The following is a 24,911-nucleotide window of genomic DNA, read 5'->3' on the forward strand; positions in this document are numbered from 1 at the left end:
TTATCTCAACACGACCATTACCAACCACAGACTTATCTATTGGAAAACATGTGTGGGAATTCTGCCAGCAGCTGCACAGCCACCAGCCACCCAAATGTACTACCTTGCTATATGTGCAAGTAAGGAAAACTCTACAGACACAAGCATGTTGTTTTCTGTGTTTGGCAAATAACGGATCTATTATCATGTAGCATTGATTATAGATTATAGCAGTCTGTATAAGTAGTACTTATATAGAAGATTAGCTAGCACAGTTTGTTTGTCCAAAGAATATTAAGAAGACATGGAAACACAACAGCAATGCTAAAGTTTATCTCAATTTAATTTTCAGCATTCAGAGAAAGGGGGGAAAACATCAATTTTTGATAAGACTTCATGACCAGTCAGCAAAAGAAAGAGCTATTTAGAAAAATGTGCCTGGCCCTACTGGAGGGCCAGGCATGCTGCAGTAATCCTAAATTTTCACAGAAGCAGCCAGTCATTCTCTAAAGCCAAGTGCCAGCTCACAGCTGCATGATATAGCAGCACCATTCCTGAAGGAATGCTTGTGTTTGCACTTCCAGTCTGAGGACACTGTTGGAAGAGATCAGCAATAGTCTAGACAAATAACAAGACATTGATACAGAAGAAATATGACTAGCCAAAAAGAAAAACAGGGACCAGATAGCAAGATTTTTTCCTGTAGCACTTGGGAAATGTGCATAAGAAATCCAGAAGACGAAAACTCACTGCTTTGATTTTCATAAGCTAGTTCTGACTATTAGAATAGATATAGGCAATTGGCACATGACAAAATCCCTTTCCAAAATACACTGGCTATTGAAGACTTATGTTTGGAACACTTCATCTTTATTATAAAGAGTCAGCTAAACAAACTATTAAGTCTAAATAAATTTTTTAATCTCTGTTCTACTGTTTCGATGTACAGGAACAGACAGTGTAAATGACAACAGGGGGATACTAATCCATAAATAGCATCCTTTTGAAATTTAAAAATTAAAATTCAGTTACCCTTGCAGAATGACAAGTGATAGTCACCAGCTCGATTTAGAGTTCAGCATTTTAATTCTTTCTAAAATCAGCATCATTTACTTTCTGTTATTATTAAACAGATAAGGACATTATCTTTTTAGATAAATCTATGACTGAAGTTCCTCATGCATGTACCATTAAATGTTAAACCCAGTTAGAAGAAAAGGATGAACCATCCTCCCAGGTACAGAAGGGAGAATTTAGTAGTCACATCAGTTTATCTGTTGCTCTCAAAACAAATTTAGATCCAAATTAGAAATTACAAATTAAAATAATTATTGTCTATAGTGAAAGTTCATTACATTAGCAAATATTAAATTATTTTAGACATAATTTTTCACTCATTGTTTCTTTCTAATGACTATACCATAATGAAATTCTGTGGAGTGTTAAAACTAAAGATATTACAATGAACTGTAGTAGCTGTATTGGAGTAATAGGAAACAGATGGGCCTTAAGACTAATTTTATATCCTATGTGTTTTACTTTACTCTTTATTCTTTATTAATGGTAATGTATTCTACAGCTGTCAGTTCCTACAGCAGTTGCCTTATTTAAAAATTGTTGTACTTTTCTATTCAGAGAAGGAAGTGTTAATTATGCACTATATTAAATATAACAAGGTATATTTCAAATCAAGCAAAGTTTGTGAGTAGTAAAGAAGCAACAATTTCAATACGCAAACCACAAAATGCCCATTGGGAAAGGATATTTCCTGGGTTATTGCTGCTTTTCTTTTCTTTTTGTAATGCAGTTTTCTGGGAAACCTCAATTATATTTTCAATATCTTTCTAGATAAAAATGTCTTTTCTAGGTATCAACAGTGTTTTGCTGCAGAAAGAACAGAGAGTGGGGGTTTACCATTTCCTAGTATTTCTAAGCCTAGTAACTCTGTCATCACTGCAGAACTACCAGAAGATGAAAATACCAAAAATTAGGCATGGGATAAAATTGTCATCCCTACCATACTTCTCTAATAGGAGGAACAGGCAATTTCAAGGTGATCCTTGAAGCAAACAAAATGTTATGTTGGGGCTTATGCATGGCATACATAACTGCCTGCTGGATACCCAGACATGTACACATTATAAACACATAAAAGTCAACAGGAGTCTGGGAAAGTCTGTCAAAGGAGCTGAGGTCTCTTGACTGAGACCAAAGCAACTAAAGTCCTTCTTTACTAATGGTGACAGATGTAGTTGAGGTAACACACTGGTCCAGTTAGCAAGCATATGATTAATGCAAGACGCTAAGCACCCTTCTGTACTGCACATCTTTGATGCCATGGGCAGTGGTGATGGGGAAACAACTTTAAAAATTAACAAAGAAAAGAAATCACAAGTGAGACAATGTTTATATCAAGATTCTGTTCAGCAAATCCCGAAAGTTACTCTGTAAAGAGAACGAAAGCACCTCACAAAAAGATAAATACTTCATATAGACTTGGTTTACTTTATTGCCTGGAAAATCTGGTTGCATTTAAAAGTCTCTCCAAGTATAGAAAGAATTTCAAACTTGAAGCTTCAAATTATCTTCTCTCTAACAAAATTATAGCATTATATCTGCATGGCAGATTTATTCGCTTCTTACCCAAGCAACATACAGACAATGCACAGTACCTTTCTCTTGTCCACAGGTTTCTGAGGCAGTTGTGTTTGATTTTGACTGAAAAACGTGAAGACTGAGCAGCACTGGTAGCTAAGTCACAAGCTATGTTTGTTCTGGGACTTTCCACACCACAGCTCCTAGTCCTGCTGGAATGTTCTCCTTTTCATCAGCAAGGAGGGCTTCCTGAGCAATATTAGTGACATCATCTGTTAAACAAAAGAAAAAAGATTTAATGCAGATCAGATTTCATTAACATCTTTGATGGTAGCAATGCAATGGGAATTTAGTTACACAGGGTAAGAAAATGCAGCAGAATTAAGTATCATATAAAATTTCAAGTGTGGCATCTTCTTTCCATTAAGAACACATATGGAATGGTGGCCTTTGCTAGATGGTCCTCAGTGAAAGCAAGATGGAAGCTGCTAAGTTCCTTGGCAATTTGATGAGGTCAATCCACACTGTTAACTCTGCCTAGCTAACACTAAATTTGTATTCCATTTCAACCCAAGTTATTTGGTTTTCGGATACCTAAATTGTCATGGTGGCCTCCTATAAATTGTCACATACAGATTGTCCAATGCCATGAATCTTTATAAATACCAAAAGTGTAACAACATAACTAAATTATCATGTGTCATACTGAAAGGAGGACACGACCAAATTTTAGAAAACCTGAATTCTGCTCTTGAAGGCAATGATCACAATTTCCTTTCTGAAAACAAACAATCAAAAGACAATGGACAGGTCTTGATCTTGTCTTACTTCATATTTCTTTATAATACTTCAATGTATTTTGATCACAAGCGGAAACAACAGAAACATTTTAGTTTTTATTGATGTTCACTGCATGTTAATTTGAATTGGCATTTCTCTTGCACAGAAAAATTTACAGAAATAAAATTACCATTAGGGGGATATCTTCATGGAAAATATCACTCTGAAAGCTTAATGAGTTTTAATTCAAGTTCCTTAATGAGTATCATCTACCTCAGCTTTCCTTGAGTCTCTAAACACCTTTAACTACACCTTTCACTGCAGAGTAAAAAAAAGAAAGTCTCCTCAGTATTAATCTGCTCTTAGTATACTCCTTGCATTAGAGATTGATGATAAGTGAATTGAAAAAGCCAAACAGATTTCAGCAATGTCTTAAGCAGACGTGGGCGTCTCCAAAGCAGAGGGCTGGCAGACACGACACAGAACAGGTCAAAACTCCTTGCCTTTTGGGCAGGAGAGTTGGAAGCCAGACAAAATTCCATATATGAATGGTGCTGAAACATCATGGACTACCAAGTACAATGTTCAAATCTTCACAAAAAACTGTGTTTCACATAAAATACATGAGGATTGCATGGAACGGTACCAGTCTCAAAAACATAATTTCTAAACCACTTTCCTTGCTGGGAAATACTGCATTTCTTTCTAAGGGTTTAAGGTGAGACCCATGTATTCTGCTGTTAGTGGCTTAAAACCTAAAACCTCAAGGAATTTAAAAGCTTATTTGTTCAATAAAGACAGGCATCTAGGTAGTACTTAATGGAGAAGGGAAATCTGCATACTCATTTCCTTAGGGCCAAATTCACTGCTGTGACAAAATACTTTTGAAAAGGATGAAAGTACAGCTAGGGCCAGATCATGGCAGAAGATCAAAGTGTTGAAACAGCTTAGATGGCATATTTAAGTAGCACAAAACACTGGAAAAGAGGAATTCAATTTATTTGTATAGTAACAAACCTCCTCAGGCCAAGCACATCTATTTTTAATGATGTCAGATATGTCTCACTTCATACTATATTCAGCATCCTTTTTGAGTTGCCATATTCTTAAATATTCCAATATTGTTACTCCACATAAAAAATTTTGCTGCTTTCTTCTGGCCTTCAGTTATCAATCTGAATACATGTGAATAAAAGGGAAAGTTTCCCCATATTAACATGCAATATAGAAACACCTAAGACAAAGCAAGAATTTACTTGTTGTAAAAGGCAAGTAGACAGCAATCAAGCCAATAAGATGATAAAAAACCAGGTCAATACACACAAAATTCAAAAGGAAAAAAAATCCCAGAAAATTACATGTCCAAATTCCAAAGTTATCTGGGTAATTTGTCTACATTGAAAAATGTACTTATCTTTTAGCATATCTACTAATTCTGTAATACCAATTCTTTAAGTTATTTGATCCTAAAAAGCTTATTGTTAAGATTAATACTTTATTTGAATTCTCTAGTAAATTTGGAAATCAAGAATATATTTTATTTTTGGCCAGCTGGTCTCACTATATAACAAGAACAGTGTTTACAAAAGTTTTGAGAGAAGAATGAAACATCTAGAATGTGTATAAGTTACAGTAATAAAAGCAAACAAAACGAAGTAGTTTAGTAATGTGACAATATCTGCTTCTGAAAGTGGATGTTTCAGTAGCATAGCCTATGAGTGAGATTTAAAAAGATTAATTGGTAATAAGTCTTGCAAAAATTGGGACAAATTTGAAACATTTAATTATGCCAGTCAGTACAAGTTGTTAGAGTGCTATTCACAGCGAATTACCAGCAACCACTGGAAAAATATAACCTAATAATCCTTCAGTAATCTTCCTATAGCTTCTTAAAAGATATGGTAATACAAAAATAACTTAAAATAATTGGATACTTAATTTCTCATTTCCAGTAACTGCTAAGCTAAATCTATTTCTAATGGTGGAGAGGAAGGATAAAGAGGGGAAGCTAATACTGTGGAAATATATCTGTTAATCTACAAACAAACAGAGCATAAACTACAGCTGTTCAAATTCATTCAGAATATACCACACGCACCAAAAGCATCCGAAAGAACCAAAAATATTATAGAAATAATTTGACAGGTGAGCTGATGTTTGATACATTACTAATTTCACTCAGTGCATTGAAGTCACCAATATGCTCATATCCTGTAGCTATGGCAGCCCATGCTAAATAAAGTTGATTCAGTTATGTTCTTTACCATATAATGACTCTCTAGACAAAATACATTGTTATAAAAATGAAGGGTTTTCTCTGTTTACATGGAAATAACTAGGAACACTTGTCAACATTTCCCAAATAGTTAGGAAAGGATGGAAGATATTTGAGATGGTTTGTTCAGGTTTTTAATCACAAACTGCAATACATAGGATCTTTGGTTAAAGTTCTGTTTCTCACACTTTAACCTCCATCATGTCAGGCAGCATTGCATCTTGAGAGTAAGACAAGATTAAAGATAAAGGAGTAAACACTGATGCCAGCAGCCATCCTTTCCTTGAGATTCCCAAAATAGTCAAAGCACTCGGGTTCTCAGAGATTTTAACCAGATCTGTTCACATGGGACATCTTAGTCCATTTTAACTCTTCAACAGAGTGCATTACCTACAGAAGTTCTGAAAAATAACTACTAAGGTGGACAGCTAGTTTAGATTTCTTCTTGGAAAGAAAAAAAGCTGAGGACAATTCCTCTACAACTGGGGTAATGCTGTGTACAGTCTACAGGGTCTGTGGACTATAAGGGGTGGGGATCTCACAAGAACACCTTTTTCTGCAGAAGAGTGGTACAAAACCTTCCTTCTGTCCAACACACCTCAAAGAGAAACAGGCAGGGTCCAACTATAATCCCCAGGGGAAAAAAAAAGAGCAATCATCCTTGGCATATGGTAACAGAAAACCAGTTTCCTTGAATGTTTTGAAAGCTCTCCCTATGTCTTTGTACAGCTGATCCACATTTTGAAGACTTTTTGAAAACAAGGTTTCTTGGCTTTAAAATGACTAAGCATAAAACTGACCTAAATAAAAGGCAGTTTCTTTAGGAAAACAGTGCTGAGCACATCTGTGAGTTCTCTGAAGTAGTTGCTAGAAATTTCAGTTGGCAAATGAGAATATGTACATTACCACTGGCTTTTTGTCAGAAGCTATTCTAATCGACAGCTAGAGGAGAGGAGGGAAGGGGTTCTTTCATACAACCAAATGTTCAAGGATTTAAAAAGCATTTTTCCTTTCAAAAAACCTATGACATTTTACTAGGGCGCCCTGTATTCTACTCTAAAGCCTTCTATAATAATACTAATTTGATTTACAGCTTTTTAAGATATCTATTTGTCAGGCACTCAAAATACATTCAAGGAGACTGCATCTTCCCCTTTCTGCCCCACTCTTGGGTTTCTAGGACTGTGATACTGTGATCTGGTACCAGATTCTCTGAGACATCCAACAGAGTCATCCCCTTTCAACACAAAGACTTTTCAGCAGGAAAATACTATGGCATGACCTTTATAGACCACTACATATCCTGAGCAGCACACACTTTGAAAATTGTGCAACCATAATCTCCATTCTTTGTGAACAAATATGGAGTACAAAAAGACTTGACTTCTCATTTTTAGTATCAACTTTGAAATTGATATAGCAGAAATCAAAGACACAATAACCAGCAAGTTCTTGGCTACAAATACTTCTTTCATTACTTCCAGGGAATACTGATGAAAAATGTCCTGATCTGCTTTAAACTCTTGTTTTTATTTCAAAATACATCTTGGTGGACAAAACACAGAACTTTTATTTGGATACTGGAAGTAATCACAGATATAGAAGTAGTTATTCAGAGGCATTCCCTGCCCCCTTTATATTACATCTTTCTGTTTTGGCATCCTCATAATAAGGAACCCTTTGAGATCATTTGAACTTCTGTCAGTAATGGCGGACTTTCAAAATTAGGTCAACAATTCAAATTTGTTTCTGTGTTCTCCTTTTTGCCTTGCTGCAGATTACTATGCCACAATTCCCAGATGGAGAGCCTACCAATGACTGAAACAGTGCTTTCAGAGGAATTGGTATCATTCCTGACACCTTGCTGTTTTAATTGGATTGTCAATGCAAAGAAAAATCTTCCTATTCTTTCTCTTTTTCTCTGAAGTAGGGGGCAGAAGGAATTCTTGAGCACATGCTTCAGAAGACTCCGCGAGTGACTTGCTTCTACAGTTGATTTAAAACCATAAAACAAATTTGGAAAGTAAGCTAATTACAGTGTTTACTAGATTTTATATAACAAATACGGTGTGCAAAGCACAGGACAGAGTTGCTTTTGCATGCAGAATTAGGCAAATCTGTATTCTCTATGTTACATAATGCTTATGTGCGATAGTTATACAAAAACTTTTTCAGTAATGAAGATGAGTGGGATGAAGTAGAAATTGGAGGGAAAGCTATCCATGTGAAATTATGTCCTTTAAGTCTACCAATAATTAACTAATAAAGTCATGATTGACATTCTGTATTCATTAAATATCAAATGCAGTAAAGCTTTTAAAAAACAGATTCAATGGGCTTTCAATGGGCATGGTCAGAGACTACTCAGCCACATTAACATCAAGAACCAGTCTTTTTATAACTGTAAATAAAAAGAAAAAACAATCAGTTAACATGACATGTTTTCCCCAACACAGATTTCTATGCTGAAGGCTAAGACTGGTGACACCTCTCAGCCTGTTTACAAATGTTTGTGGGCTCTTTTTGTTCCCAGGACGTCAGAGGAGCCAACCTTCTCCTTGGAGGTTCTCCCATCCAAGACACTTTCTCTCACACAAAATAAGCTTCTAGACAGGTTCCCTACGGAAAACTGGTTTTAGGCACTCAGACATTACAAAACAGACTATTTTTTTACATTAACATTAATTTTTATGTTGCCATAGGATTTATACAAATGCAACAGAGGTGGGAACACCAAAGTTTTATTTAATCATCCATAAAGCATCATCTTATAATGTATAAAAGTGGGGAGACTAACACTTCAGTAGGAGCAGTGTCAAGTGCTCTAAGAAACTTGCAGGAATATTCTTTTCTTTATAACATCTTAAACACCAGTGAGTTTTGAGAACTTTTAAGAGCAAAATAATGCTCAGCACACTCTCTTTAGCCTTTTCTGGCTGATGAACAGATCCAGAGAGAGTTTCCAGCCATGCATAGGCTTCAAAACCAGTTCTGTGTAACTCTCATCCCTTGGCTTGACACCTATTGCTCTGTCTGCCTGTGCTACACCAGCAGGGAGTCCAGCTCTGCAGGCTTCCCACTGGAATGGGACAAGAATTAAGAGAGATACTGTGTCATTGTTCTGCTTTGCTTTGTGCTCATTGGCAATGCTTTGCTTCCAGACCAGATTCAAGCTGCTGGGTAACTATTTTTGTCCTCTGGACTTACCCAGCAACCAGAGTTATTTTGTCTTGCTGTTATCCAGCTTACTCACAGGCACAGGCTGATGCAGTGAAGGTTTAAAAGACCATTTTTCTTCCCTACTCCCACACACAGTGTCCAGTGCTGACTTATCAAAGTGATCTAAGATCACCAACTCACTCTCATCTTCAATATTTTAGACACTAGAGATTTTTCAGTTTTAAAGCCTGAACAAGGATTCCTCATACATCTGTCACTGGTAAAACAACTACATGTATTTGCATGCCCAAAGTCTTTCACACAATGAAAAAGCAAAGGTTTCACCCTCCAGAAAGAACTCCCATTTTTTCAATGGTCCTCCACAGGGCCTAGTATCTATAAAATTTAAGTCTAATGAAAGATTTATTAGGCTGTACAGGCCTTTTAGCTTCTCTCACATAAGGTTTGTTTATTTGCTGTTTTGCCTCAGAAGTTCATGCAGTATATAAATATACATGACATTCATTTTACATTTATAGGAGTATAAGCAAATAATTAAAATGGCCCATAAAGAAACAACTGGATTCCTAACAGATTTCTGAACAACCTGAAATCTGTGCCCTATATCTTAATTGCAAATCTTTAATGCAAATGCTATTCAATTATCAAACTTAACTTTAACATGAGTAGTTAAAAAGTAACAAATTTTCACATTTGTAATGAGTTTGAAAATTGCCAAATGTGACCATTGCTATAAGTAATAATGCTTGCTTTTAATTTCCTTGTGTACTTTAAGAAATGTGCACTGTGTCATAACAGTGATGCTTCATGGTACGTGTTTATTTTTCTAGAGGTTTTGACAAACCAGTCACAGAACTCTTCTTGCAGCTCTGTGGCAGTCCTTCCCTTTACAAGCCAGATCCTCAGAGCTACAAGAAATCTTAAAATACGTTTTTCAGTAAGGGAAGATTTGAAATTAGTACATTTAGAATTTCAACCCAAATGAAAGCCAAGTGCTGTGCCAAGGATCTTTGCCAGCTGGAATTTGATATCATGTGAAAAACCAGAAAAGTATAAGCTTTTGCTTTACAGTGTTACAAAGATCTTATAGCATCACAGTCTTGCCTTTAAATTTTTTCATTCATTTTAGACAAATTCCTGTCTTTGAGGGCTGGTCTGCATACAAACATTTGCAACTCAGTAATTTTTGGGAAGTTAGCTCAAAAAAAGGCAGATCAGTATATAAAAGATCAAATCGCTGTAAATCTAAAATATATACAACAGCATAAATTATCTGTCACGAGAGGGGAGATAGGATGTCAAAAACCCATTACAGAAATAGTCCACCATAATGGTATTATTTCTATTTCTATATGCATATTCCTAAGAACCAACATGTATTCATACAAGAAGCCATATTAAAGGTTAAAAGTAACATTAGCCAGAAGAAATTTGATTTTTAAATATCAGTACCAGCTTTTCCTATTACTCTTTTTGATTTTTAAACAGAGTCCTCTTAATTTTGAATCAGTGTTGCAGGGTCAGCTGGAATATGCTCTAAAATCCAGGAAGTCAAAGACAAGGTCATTTGACATCCTGCCTTCAGACCAGTTATCAACCCTCCATCCCAACTCTCTCCTCTCTGTCCCTTAACACGTATACCTCCGTCTTCTCTTTTATAATTGACACACAGTGCCTATCATAAGGTTAATAAAGCAAGAAACAAACTACATCATTTACATCGAATCTGCAGCTTCACTGAACTCCTCACCCAAGAGTAAGAGAGCAGGTCATTGCTAGTGCTCCTCCTTTGCAGGCAGCGTTTGCCAAGGGAAGAGGTTGACACAAGGTCACCCAGTGACTCAACAAACTGTGCAGAGGGACTCCAGGCAGCCCAGCCTTGTGCTCCATGGCAGGAGCAGCTCAGCCTGGACAGCAAACCTGCCCTCCCAGACCCGACAGCCTCTATTAGCTCTCCTAAGGCACAAACTCAGTGACCCTAGGTTAGTAGCCTATTAGTACTAAATGCTTCAGTTCTAACAACAAAGTTACAAATGCCTGTGTTCTCTCTATGAAGCACACGCTTGCTGTGCACTCAATACACATTTCAGAATGATAATAAAAATGACATGAGTACATCTGCAAATTCTGTGCTTCTCAGTGCTTTCTTGCAGATTTTGACACAGACTTTACATTTAATAAGTATCAGAATCCAGATAGCCTATTATTCCACCTACTCATAAATGGGATATTTTTCTGTTCAGAAACAGCCTTTTAAAGTGATTCGCAGGAGGAGATGGGAAAAGTTTCCTTCTCCCAGAAACCTCAGCAAGTTCAATTAAACAATGACAACCGTAACAGCTTGAAACAGGCACTGTTTGATACAAAGACACCACTACCTTTCAGTAAAGCACCTCATGCTAGTTTTACATGAACAAAGAGCTGCTTCCAATTAAAATCATAGTAATGGGGGAGGGGAGGAAAAAAAAATCACCCAAATGCTCTCCATGTACTTGCCTTTATGGAACAATTACGCAGCAATGAAGTGACATCCTTCTCCAGCCATTTTGCCAAGAGCACTGTAAGGGAGTGCTGTAGTGTGTAAGCATGATGGCTGCTAAATTCTAATTCTCTGTTAATTCCAGTCCAGTTATTTACCCAGCTGAATTCCTACTGTAAGGTCTCTACTGTGAGGATTTGATGTCTGATAATGGCACACTTCACAACATATGTAATTTTACAGCTGTTACTGAAAATCCATCTTCCAGTCAAGAAGTATTGAGATATTCAGAGATGCAAACAAGGCAACCAATATATGTTTATAAGTGCAATTTATCTACCAGAGATTTTTCGGTCCCTAAGACTGAACACTACCTGTCCCAGTTACTCCTATGCACGGAAAGAGAAAAGGCTTTTGGCATTCTCAGTTCAACACATTTAGTTATTCACTAGCAGCACCAAAGTCACATCTCACAGGTAAAAAGGAAAGCTCGAGACTACTGATACTGTTCTAGTTCATAAAACACGAATTACTTTATAACATATATCACAATACCGAAACTGAAAATTCAATGTAAGTTTCTTTTAATATACTAGATTATATTCTTCTTCTCACCTATCTTCCCTTTTCACAGAGAATGAACTCTCTTTTTCCTACTGGAGACAGTACCTCATCACTTCTTCCTATCCTCTTCATCTCTCAAGTACTAAACACGTTTTCTGCTAGGGATGTTCTGGCATAGATCTAATTAAAGTCAGAACAGGTCTTCTTAGCTCAGAATAAGCTGGTCCTTGAAGGTGGCCCCTTGTGTTCCAGACCTAATTAAAAGGTCACACACCCAAGACCTTGGCTAACTCTTCCACTGACATCAGCTATATTTAACAAAGGCTAGGTGAGTGCCCCTGCCTGCAGATATTGCCTTGCCAGTATAAGGAGTCAATGACCTCTCTTGAGGAGTAAACATCTACAATCAGAATCAGGAAAAATATGTTGGAGCAAATTTGGTCATCAATGAACAAAAAGACAGGAATCCACTGAATTGCATTTTGACAGAGCTTTGCCTTCACTATTACATCATCAAGTTCTGCTTCTACCCTCACCAGCAAGAGCTGAAAATACTAGCTGTGAAAATCTGTGTGTCCTAAAAATATGGCTGCCATGGCCTTCTCAAGATATATAAGAGAAACTAAGTAAATCAAAAGTAGAAACACACCTCCCAAAGCCTGGCATGTGAAATCCTTTCTCCTTCCTCTCCTCACACATTTTTCTCCTATATATATATATACATAAATTCACATACACACAGCAACACATATGCTGTACAGCAAAACAGAATGCTGTCATTAAATGATGTAGCCAGAAATGTCTTCAGATTTGGCAGAGGAAGTTCATTTCTGGGACACATAACACCCTGGTCTGAGTCTTGGACGCAGCAACTCCAGCAAGCATTACTTTGGTGTTCACTAAGGTCAAGAAGAACTCGAGTTGGAATGTGCAATATCCCAGTAAAACATCTATATTCCACAGAAGTGACACAGGGAGGAGGCAGCCTGAGGGTTTTGTGCATACAAGACATACCCTGGTAGGGTGGGATTTCCTGCATTTGTTACATTTCTTCAGCACTTCAGAGATTCGTTCATACAAATGCACAAAATACCCCCCTTTAAAGAACACGAGTTTGGACACCAAAAACAGACATAAACCTGCTTATACCTCTCCCACAAGGGAGTTCTCATTATTGTGACATATGCTGAGTTTAAAATCCTTGCTGCATTGACTGCACTAACACAGCTCAGCTTATTTTACTTTGCCAGCTCAAGAAGTTCAAACTCAGCATCCCTAACTGCAGCCCAATGCCCTTCTGTCATTTCCACACCTGTGCAGAGAGAAGTCCCCTTTTAAAGTAAGTTCCAAGAGAAATTTGCTCCAAACCCATTTGCTCCACAGCAAGCTAATTTTGATATTAATATTCTAATATTATGTTAAGAAATATCAAGTGAAACTCTTTGCAATACCAAATATACTGTACCAAGTATTTTTTATTTATGATTTAGTTAAGACAATTTATGTCAAATAAAATTATCTCCAATACTATCACCTGATTTGTTTTCCTGACAGTTAAAAAAATTAATCTATTTTTCACTTACTTCATAATACCAGCTTTAATGAAAAGCATACAATAACCATAGTATCATAAAGCACTTTGGGTTGGAAGTGACCTGAAAGAGCACCTTGCTCTAACTCTCCTGTCAAAGGCAGGGACACCTTTCACTAGATCAAGTTGCTCAAAAAATTGTGCACTTACTTACTAACTCTAACTTAAATACTGAACAGAAATATTTTAGAAAATGTCTTTGTCCAGTTTCAGGTTTGTTTTTTAGATTTTTCTTCCTTTGGTTCTCCTACACTGGATAAATTATTTGACTTTATACCACCCCTTTTTTACTGTGTATTTAAATAAACACCTTCCAGTAAATAAAGTTTCAGATGAAATACAGCAGCTGGAGTCAGCAAAGATATGCTAGAAAAAGTGAACTAACATATGCATGCTACTACATCAAAGTATCCATATTTATTAGGCACAATGGAACAGTAAAGGCAAGGAAAGTGCAGCCATCAGCAGAAGCGCATGTTACTGATAAAATATATTGAAGAAGCCACGTAAAAGCTGCCTTATACTTAGTGCTTATCTACACAGCAACAATATAAAGATATATATATTTAAATGTATACATATACACATCCAAGATTTTTCTTTTACCAACATGGCAGTTCTTACACATTTTCTCTCTGAAACATTATTAATAATGTGTCATTTAGAAGTCCATGAAGGGGTTAAAATGGGAAGATGTATACTTTGAACTTTTATTTCCAGCACAGATTTCCTTTGTTGCAAGGCAGGCCTATAGATTCCAAATGCTGTGGACATTATCATTTATGTGGTGGTGTCCTAATTACCTCTCTCTGCCTACCATCTAAAGGTCACAGTGCTGGGTTTGCTCTTTCTGCTTCAGCACAGCCCAAAGGTTCCTAAGGAAGCTGTTCACTAGGTTGCATGTATCCATTATGATTTAAAATCCAACAGACATTACAATTCTTCATTTCCACACATACCACTTTAGGCAAATCTGCACTAAATTTATTCTATCACACAGCCAGTGTTTACCTAGAAGATCTTTTAAATCCTTGTGTGATTCCTCACAATACTCTTTAACTAATGCAATTTGTTTGATGAAAGCATGGTAGCTGCAGTAAAACAAACAAAATTCAATTAAACGTCATACTAAAATATTGCTAAGTATGAAATGTCACTGTATTTCAGATTTGATGAGTTCCAAGCTAATTAATTTCAGACCACTGAATAGTTAACACAAAGGAGAAATTGTTTTTAAAATTTAAAAACTTGAATAAGCTTTATTGGATATGATACGTGTGACATAGCCATCTAATTATTGTCAATTTTTAAATACCAACCCAAGTAGTATCATTTGGGAAAAAAAAATTAACCTATAAGATGCTTGGTACTATTGATAGTATTTCACCCAGAGGGTTACAGAAGTAAATTATCACTTTATTCCATGAGATCATCTGCCGCTGTACTGCAATAGGATAAATTATCCCTTCCCATTTGGTTTTGATGTTTATAAAATATGACTTAGTACAGATACAAGCAAGTCATCAGCATGTTTGCAGAGGCAGAAAAATTATTTACACAGACACTTTTAGATCCTCCTAGGCATACACTACTTGTTACTCTAAGCTCCATGAAACTTTGTAATTGCATTTGGAAATTTTAGTGCAATCCACTCTAATTCCACAGGCTAGAGGCATGAAATAAAATGGAAGCGCTAAAACTGCTCTTTAGGATTGCATTAAACCTGAAGAGTAACTCCAATTATTCTTGTTAAGAAACAGATTTATTGAAAAAACTTTCTAAGTACTATTTACATCATCCAATAACAAATTATTGAAATTGAAAAAAATTTATGATTGAACATTAGAACTGAGGTATTTATTCACAACCAGCACCACAGATTTCTAAGGTACAAAAAGACAATTGATGAATCAGTAACATGAATGTGTAAATTTTAAAAAATCCAGGTAAAATGTTGATACATGATATTCTAATACAGTACAAAAGATATCTTTACAAAACGTAATATATTTATAGTCTTTTTAAATAATTAATGCTCTCCAAAATGAGGCAAGGATTAAAACAACATGAGCAAGTGATTTTTTTTTACAACAAACATGAGCAGATAGAACAACTTTTATTCAAGTCAGATCTTGTCTAAACTACAAAAGCAGGATAACAAGTTATAAAACAGCTGGCTCCTGCTAATTGCTATTTCTAGATTTATTGGATTTTGGCCTAATTAAGAAATTTAATTAAAGTCCAATCTACAGCACAGATGATAACTGTATTAAGCACAGCAGCTTGCTGGCTTTGTTGGATCATTAGCGCCTCTCGGTGAATGTCAGCCACAGGGCACAGCTCTGGGCAAGCACCCTGAGCCTCAGCCCTGCGTCCAAGGCAGCTCAGGGAGCACCCCCAGCACCTTCCCAAGCAAGAAATCACACCACTGCTCACAGCACCACACACAACAGAGCACTGCTTAGAGAATTCAGGTAACTGAACCAACAAACACATCGAGCAAAAAGGCATTAAAGGTTTTTCGTGAGTCCTAACACCAGCTTTCCCATTTCTCACCTGACTGCCGGCAGGGCTAAGAAATCGAAATCCCCTTTAAAGAAAGCCGAAATGAAGCCATGCACCAGTTTCCCTAGACTTCAGAGAAGTGCTTGACAATGTCATCCCACAGATTCTGCTGGAGAAACTGGTTGCTCCTGGCTTGGATGGGTGCCCTGGAATAGCTGTCTGGGCCCAGAGGGTGATGGTGAATGGAGCTACACCCAGCTGGGGCTGGCCACCAGTGGTGCTCCCCAGGACTCAGTTCTGGGGCCAGGCCTGTTCAATGGTTATCAACGACCTGGACAAGATCAGGTGCACCCTCAGTCAGCTCACAAAGGACACTACATTGGGTAGGAGTGTTGATGTGCTGTCGGGCAGGAAGGCTCTGCAGAGGTATCTGGACAGGCTGGATCAATGGGCTGAGGCCAATGGCAGGAGGCTCAACAAGGCCAAGAGTTGGGTCCTGTGCTTGGGTCACAGCAACCCCAGGCAGTGCCACAGGCTGGGGCAGAGTGGTGGAAAAGGAGCTGGGGGTGCTGGCTGACAGTGACTGAACATGATCCCAGGTGGCTAAGAAGGCCAATGGTACCTGGCTTGTATCAAAAAATACAGTAGGACCAGGGCAGTGATTTTCACTCTGACACTGGCGAGGTCAGACCTCGAGTTCTGTTGTTCAGTTCTGGGCCCTTCTCTGCAAGAAGGACACTGAGGTGCTGGAGAGTGTCCAGAGAAGGGAAACAGTTGGTGAAGGCTCATGAGGAGCTGCTGAAGGAGTTGAGGTTATTTCTTCTGGAGAACAGGAGGCTCAGAGAGAGACCTTATCACTCTCTACAACTAGCTGGAAGAACATCTTGCAGGCAGGTGAGGCTCAGTTTCTTCTCCCAGGTAATTAGTGACAGGACAAGTTGGAAATGGCCAGAGAAAATTTACATAGGAAAAATTTCTTCACTGAAAGGGTCGTCAAGCATTGGAACAGGTTTCCCAGAGAAGTGGTGGAGTCACTACCCCTGGAAGCATTGAAAAGATGTATAGATGTGACACTTAAGTGGTGGACTTGGTGGTGCTGGATCAACGGTTGGACTCAGTGATTTTAATGGTCATTTTCAACCCAAACAAGTTGGTAATTCTATCTATATATAATCTTCTATATCACTTCAAACCATGGTGTACAGTGTGTATTAAAAAACTTTTTATCTGAAAGAAAAAATTCAGTATCAAACATGAATGAGTTTGAAACACCAGAGCATAGAATTATGTCTAGAATTAGCAGAGAAGCTTCACAAACTATACAGAAGGTCCCAGGTAGCACCACAGTGGGCTGGTCCTGGCTGGATGCCAGACACACCCTCTATCACTCCCCTCTACAAGTGCACAGAGGAGAGAAAATATACTGATGGATACATGAGGTGAAGTAAGAGAGGGAAAGATCACTCACTGAGTACCATCACAGGCACAACAGACTCACCTTGGAATATTAACTGAATTTATTACTATCAAAATCATACCAGGACAATGAGAAGCAAAATAAATCTTAAAAACACCTTTCTCTTCCCCCTTCCTTCTTTACAGCTCTACCTCCTCCTTTCAGTAGTGCAGGGAGACATAAACACCTTTAAGAACTTAACAAAATACTGTGCATCAGTCTCAAAAAGCAAACTGCAAACAGGCAGGTATATTCAAGAAAAAAACCTCACATGTGAGGTGATTCCCTTCATTACCTTCAGTCTAAAATACTGCATTCAATTTTGTGCAGGAATAGATCAATTAAGGCATCTAGATAGAGGCCACAAGAAACAACTTAAAAGGCATTGCTGAAAATAATTGGAATTGTTAACCTGGAACAGAAGAGAGCAAAGTGTTGAGTCTTCATATCTGTAAAAGGTTGTAAACGAGAGAAAAACTAATAAAATCCTCACTGAGTTCGCTGGGAAGCAGATGATAAAAGAGTAAGACAAGATTGATACCGTGAGGGAGAGGAGGAACCACTAAGACTGCCTAACCAGAAAGAGATAACCTAGAAAGAAGCAGCCTAAAAAGACCTACTAAATCTTTCTGAGAAGCCATCTCCATCAGGCAGGCAATTAAGAACAAGTTGAACAAATATATAGTGATGCTTTATCTATCCATCCTACTGCTAAAAACAATGAACCAAGTAATGTCCAAATCCATTTTTTATTCCTTTAAAGATCTTTTTGAGGGGGAGTAGGGGGGGAAAGCAGTGTGGATATATAAATTTATTTCTGTATGGCATGTCAGTTCTGTAGGAGTATTTCTCAAATGCCTCTCCAGTAATTTAAGGGTCACTTAAATACCAGGCTAAGATAATTTTACTCTCAAGGCATTCTGAAAAGGCCATGAGCTAATGTGCACTACACTGGCCTTACCACCATACTTGCAATATTTTTTGTGGATGCTTCAAACACAGCACTGCAGAGTAGGGCTTCTCTCTTTTTAAGAGTAGAAATCAGCCAGAGTACCAACTCCAATCCAAACCACACACTGTCTCCTCAATGGTTTTATTTTATGATCAGATATCTTCAACCACCTGGATTTGCACATCTTACACAAGAAATAAAATCTTGCTTTTCTAAAACAAGCAATCTAGAAGTATTCACTGAATTCAAAGCACTAAGAATGTCTCAAAAATCAAACACCTCAACCAAATAAAAATCCTTGTTTTTCCACCGAACTGGTTGTAATAATTTCTGATTAAGGTTCATCAAGAACTAAAACGAAAATGTCATTTTGTACCTCACAGCTACAGAACTAAACTGTAAACCAGATTTAAGTTTACCCCCTGCAGTGACTGTCAAATGAGGCAGAAAAATCCACTATGTTTTCCTATCCTTGCATATGCTTTTTTGAATTCTATTAACCTATAAATGACAGAACTCCAGAACAATTGAGAACCACTTACTTATATTTTGATGAGCTGCCAATGAAGATGAAAACAGCATGGGCAACGCAAGAATGCCAAAGACTTATTAACTCAATACCTTCTGAAAACAGCTGCACATGACATACAAAACACATGCAAATAGATGTGTTCACGTATCCTGGTACATGTTTAAGGAACCACTGAGTTCCAGTGGTTCTATTTAGGTGGGTGAGATATTTGTCTTTCTTCTCCCTCCACATTTTTAATCCTAGTTCTTCCTGCAGCACACCTTGCTCTGATACAAGATACCAACAGGTGGTAGGACTATGGCATTTTTGCTTTCCAGGAAGTCTCCGGCAAGACTAAGCCTTCCTAATGTGACAGGTGATCACCCCAAAGTTCATAGCTGGTGTCAGGCAGGTTGGTGTTGAAGCTAGTAAATGAATCCAATATGTTGAAAATACTCACTTTGTAACAAATGTACTTTTTATCCTTAAGCCATTACTCTTCACAGAAATATGCACAAAAAATACAGTTTTTCCACTGAATTTAACAATGCATGTCAGAGTTGTTAACCTCATTTTAGTATTTTGTTTTAGATACCACCGCTCCTGTCAGGCCAGGACAGCTCCAGTGGGCAGATCAAGAAGAATGCTCCAGGGATAAATGCTGGATTCCTTCATTTCTGTATAGGCTCCATCTGAATGAACCAGGTCTGGGTCAACTGATTAGTTCACTGTGAGGCTCTGGGTAGGAAGGAAGAGTCAAGTTTGTATTATACTAGCTTAATGGCTAAAAATAAAATAAAATGAAAGTAATTTCACGATTATAAGCCGCACCTGATTATAAGCCACACGTCAGAGTGTCGGCAACAGTCTTGGGTTACAATGCAGGATGTGATAAAAGGTATCTATTCTATCACCATCTGTTGAGGGTGGGGGCAGTGATCCTTATCTCCATGGCAGATATTCTGCTAATGGGCCACCCATTGAAACCACGCAGGGCATTGCTCTTTATCTTTTCACAGCCCATCCTTCCTTCAACGAGTCATTTTCTGCTAATGGCCCATTGAGTCCCACTCTTTGACTGATAAAATTACTTTATCCCATTGGAAGTTGCTCCAGCCAGGGGGAAGAGCCCAACATTTCTTACCAAGATAAAAACAGAGGTTTTGGGACACTAAGGGAGCCCCTTTCTCCACTGGACTCCAGAGGAAAACCGGATTTCTCCACATCACCACTGGACCTCCGGAGGGAAACTGCACCTTGTACAGGAGCACTGCTCCAACTGAACCACATCTGTCACTGCAGGAGGATGTAGCCACCATGTAATGGGACTGCTACCAACACCCTGCCTGACAGGGTGTCAGGTTGTATTCTGACTTTGTCAGGGTTTGAGGTTTTTTCCTTTGTAGTACTGTATTTCTATTTTAATTTCCCTAGAAAAGAACTGTTATTCCTAATTCTCATATCTTTGCCTGAAAGCCCCTTGATTTCAAAATTATAATAATTTGGAGGGAGGGGGTTTACAGTCTCCATTTCAAAGAGAAGTTCCTGCCTTTCTCAGCAGACACCTGTCCTCCAAACTAAAACAGTAACTTCTTGTTCTTTGTTCATATATAAGCCGCACTTCTGGGTTTGGACCAAAATTTTAGTCAAAATGGTGCAGCTTATAATTATGAAATTACTGTAATTTTTTTTTCTTCTGGTAGTACCATTGTTCGCATGCTTGGATAGCCATAAGGGTTATCAGTGGGCAGCGCTGTTGGACAAAATTCCTGGTTGACATTGCAAGGGATAGGATAGGGTGACAGCACAGCTTGTCAGGACCTCAAGAGTTTTCTATTTCAACTTCCTGCTCAGGAGGACAGGTCTGAGACCTGACTGTATGGCTCAGGGCTTTATTCAGTCTGTCTTGAAAACCTCCAAGGGTGCATCCTGCAGACTTTCTACAGTGTCCAAGACAACTAACACAGACTGTATTTGCCCTTCCTGTGCTCCTTATTAATCTACTGGACACTGGACCTGCAGTTACTACAATCTAGTCCATGATAACACCCACAGACCAAACACAAATCACTTTGTTTCACTGATCTTTTTTCATCATATTGATCATATTATCCTTTCATTTTAATTCGCTAATTTAGGCAAAGGAGAGAGGAGATGAGAAGAAAAATAGAACTATTTGTGTAAACGTGCAGGTGGTGAACAACTATTACTTTTCACGCACTTCTGAAATACACCATAAACATTTTAACAAAACCAAGCGTTATAACTTTTCTACAGCTTTATTGTTGAAAAAACTACTTTGTTATAGGTCTTAGGGCAGATGGGTCAGAACTAGCTGTCACATCCTTCATTAGAGTAAAAAAAATCAAACATAAATGAAGCAGAAAAGAATTCCTGCTCCAGTGTAGCCACTTGAGAGACATTATTCTAAACCCTTGCAGATTAGCACAGACAATAGAGCTCATGAACATTTAACAGTGGGGCATACATGGGCACAGTGCAATGAGGAGAAGATAATCACCCCATCACAACAACTACTATGAAATTCTTCCATCTCAATATGTAGTTCCACTCAAAAAGCATCTGCCTTATCACCTCAAATCTTGAATGATGGTGGGCCTATTGGCACAAGCATCAGCAGTGATTTTTATGTGTTTAATACAGACAATCTGCTCTGGAAGTACCAGTTCATTATACAATAAATAATTGATCAGTATTCTGCTGGCAGAATTTTCTTCTGAGAGGAAAAATCAAACAAAAATTGACACACACATACACACACATACACATAAAGAGCTTTAACTTAACTGGCATTGGAATGGCAAACTTCCACTGGCTGAACAGAATACTTAAATGCTGTGTTTATTCAACTAACCGCAAATTTCTACAGTCCAACTACAGCAGCTTTGATACACCTAAACATAAAACACAAACTCTTGTTCACTACAAAAAGACTTGGTAATACTCCTGACTTTCCAAAACCAAATCCTTCAGAACCCAGAACTGACTTGGTATGTTGAGAAGTAGCACATTTGCTTGAAAGATCTGCCTTTATAAAGTGCCTAAGTGTATTAAGGACTTGAGAATTGTTAGTCATGCATTTTATTGTGATAAAAACTGCAAATAACATAAAGATGCCATTGAAAGATCTGATTTTGCACCTTACCTGCTTTTTCATGATTGACAAAAAAAATTAACACCGGCTTTGTCCTTTCTATGCTTCTTATATATCAGTATTATTTACTGGTATTAGAAGGAAACACTGAATTCCAAACAGTTTTTTGCACATTTTATGACATAGCTTGACTATGGTCTATCAGTCAGGTCATCACACTGAGTTCTTTTTCATCTCTAATTATGTAATCCTCTGTTTTACAAGAATATGTTACCATCACACTGCCTGGATGAATCGATCTTTCTTAAGGAAACCCATACTGTAAAACTGTTAACTAAAGAATATGTTTCTCTATCAATATACATGAGGGAGAAAGGGGGATTTTGAGACACACTTGGGAATCAGACACCCAACTGAGAAGAACCAGGTAATTAATTCAGTCTTTAAAGCTATCTCCCCACTTAAAAAAACATTACACAAGTTAAGCTCCTGATCTTGTGCTCAACAAGGATCTACACCTGCAAAATAAATTGGAGGACATACTATTGACATTAATACTTCATCACTGCTCAAAGCTAAGATTTTGGTCAACAAAATGTCTGCATTTGGATATTAAAATAACAGATATGGAGAAGCTGGACAAATACTGCAAATAATGCTGGCAGCACTTCAGTCCTCCTTAGTCTCTAAAATGTAGAAACAAAAATAAATAAATAAGCAATCAAGCTCTGCTTCTTTCATATGTAGATAGAATGGTAGAAAACTGTAGCACCCCACAAACACTGCAGCAGTCAAAACCATTTTGCCCTGACCAAGAAGGTTAATAATGTCTAAGAACAGATACATGAGAGATAAAATGCCCCCAGCCAGTATCTGCAAGATCATCACACATTGGTACCAACTACTACCTGTGCTACAGGCAACCAATTCCTTTATTTTTTCTCTCTTGCCACTGTGTTTCTAACACAAGCAAGAATATCCTTTTAAACCATTAATCTCAAGAAATCCAAATCCAGGCTCTGAAATAATCTAAAATATTCAAATAATTGAATGAAATTTTAGACATTACTATTTGAAACATCAGGGCATGACTAGAAAGATACAAGATCTATCACATGAATGCGGATATTCAGTTGCCAATGAATCACATATAAAGAATAGTGCTATCAAAACAGCAAGTATGACAGTCAAATCATACAGCTGAATTTTCATACTGTGTTTAGACTACACAGTATTTTTTCTAAATATGCAATGGATTTTAATGAATAGTGCACAGCATTGTTTTTTTCATAACTATCCTATCACTTAAGGCATCTTTCTCACTGGCAGTTCTAAGTAAAATTAGTTTTCAAATTATAAGAAGGAAATTAATTTGATGAGAGAAAATTTTATTTAGATATCTTAAAAATCAGAGGCCACATACTAATGCCTAAGAGCTATGAATTTAAGGAAATTATCTCACTTCCACAGTAATGCTAATAAATGAAAGAGACACTACAGCATTTTAATACCTATCAAAAAACAAAAAAACATAAAAAACCACCACATAAAACAATAAAAAACCTGTTTTGAAGCGTTTCAGAATGCAAAGTACACAGAGTCTAATGGATTCCCTTCCTTTCACCAGCCCCAGCCAAAATAAGATTGCAACTTTGCTACAAAGACATAAGTTGGAAAGATATGCAACAGGAATAAAAAAAACAATACAAAGGTAATATTTTTTTTCAGATATGAACAGCTTGCAGGTATTTGTTGTCTCTGTCTAGCCCGCCAGAAGTCTTACTGCATTACTGCCATTTACAGATGACCAGAAAGGATAGAAAGAAATTACCAACATTCAGTGAAAGCCATCACACAAGAAAGACCCCCTAGAATTTTTCTGTCATAGCAAATAAGTCAGAATAATTCAATTTAGGATACTATGTCTTAAAAAATTGACCAAAATCTGTGTAGTATCCAAGTACCAGTCTGGTCAATCAATCCACTGGTCTAAACATGAGCATTTAATGAACACATGAAGAATTCTTGTCAAATATAAACCTTGGTAAACTTTACTGTAGGTGAGAGAACCAGACTTTTTTCTTCTGAGTTTCTTTTTCTAAATTGCTCACAGATTCACCATCTGCATTTTTTATGCAATATGCAATGGCAGACAAGAGCACAAGCTGTTGAAGAATGTAAGCATAACCAGAGGGGCTCAGACCAAGATCATCCAGTGTAACATACTTTTTCTGACACCGACTGGGTACTAATACAATAGCAGATACCTTGGGATAAACAAAAGAACAAAGCAGATGAGGAAAATCAAGGCAAAATTATGGAAGAGCTCCCATGCAATAAACATTTCTGTAGATCTCTTAAGCTCAGAAGAGAAGCAATTTGGAGGATATTCATGTAGATGTTTAAGAATCAACAGGCCATTCTCTTCTATGAAGGAAGCATAGGAGGGTGCAGACTTAGAAAAAGCCAAGGGAGGTGGCTTTTCAAGGAACAAGCAGCAATGTAGTGAAAACAACTGAAAGGACCTGTTGCTCTAGAAGGTGTATAAGGTTTGAGAGGGAGAATGGATGTATTTCTGCAGAAAAACAATCCAGTGATGGCTTCTAAATACAAATAAACCATATTCAGTACACAAAACAATTAAGCTGCAACAGCTGGAGAATGGAAGAGTAAGATGGAAGTGTCCCATATTCTCGTCCTGCCTTTAATCCTTTCTTACCCCAGACTCAGCTTAACAATGCTCAGGATACACTACATGTTGTGCTAGGATAAAATTCATCATTACATAGTATCACTTCTCTTTAATAGTCACAAAAACATATAAAAATGGGTCAGCTCAAAATTATAATAGACTTTACTTAAGGTTTCTGTTTCTCTCTCTGAAACATAATGGTTCTGTTCATTATCTGAGAGCAGGTATTAGACTGAG

The 24,911-nt window shown here is 37.4% G+C and overlaps 1 protein-coding gene across 3 annotated transcripts in view; it reads right to left on the bottom strand.

Annotated features, from left to right (window-relative positions):
* The window catches only part of JAKMIP1 (janus kinase and microtubule interacting protein 1), a 151,541-nt gene that overhangs the window by 91,099 nt on the left and 35,531 nt on the right, over window positions 1–24,911 (bottom strand). For all 3 annotated transcript variants that reach the window (XM_033061324.1, XM_033061326.1, XM_033061325.1), the window contains one exon: window positions 2,652–2,846. The gene's annotated coding sequence lies outside the window, so the exon portion shown is untranslated. The remainder of the gene's footprint in view (window positions 1–2,651; window positions 2,847–24,911) is intronic.

The sequence above is a fragment of the Catharus ustulatus genome, chromosome 5 (genome assembly GCF_009819885.2).
Source record: "Catharus ustulatus isolate bCatUst1 chromosome 5, bCatUst1.pri.v2, whole genome shotgun sequence".
Taxonomy (NCBI): Eukaryota; Metazoa; Chordata; class Aves; order Passeriformes; family Turdidae; genus Catharus; species Catharus ustulatus.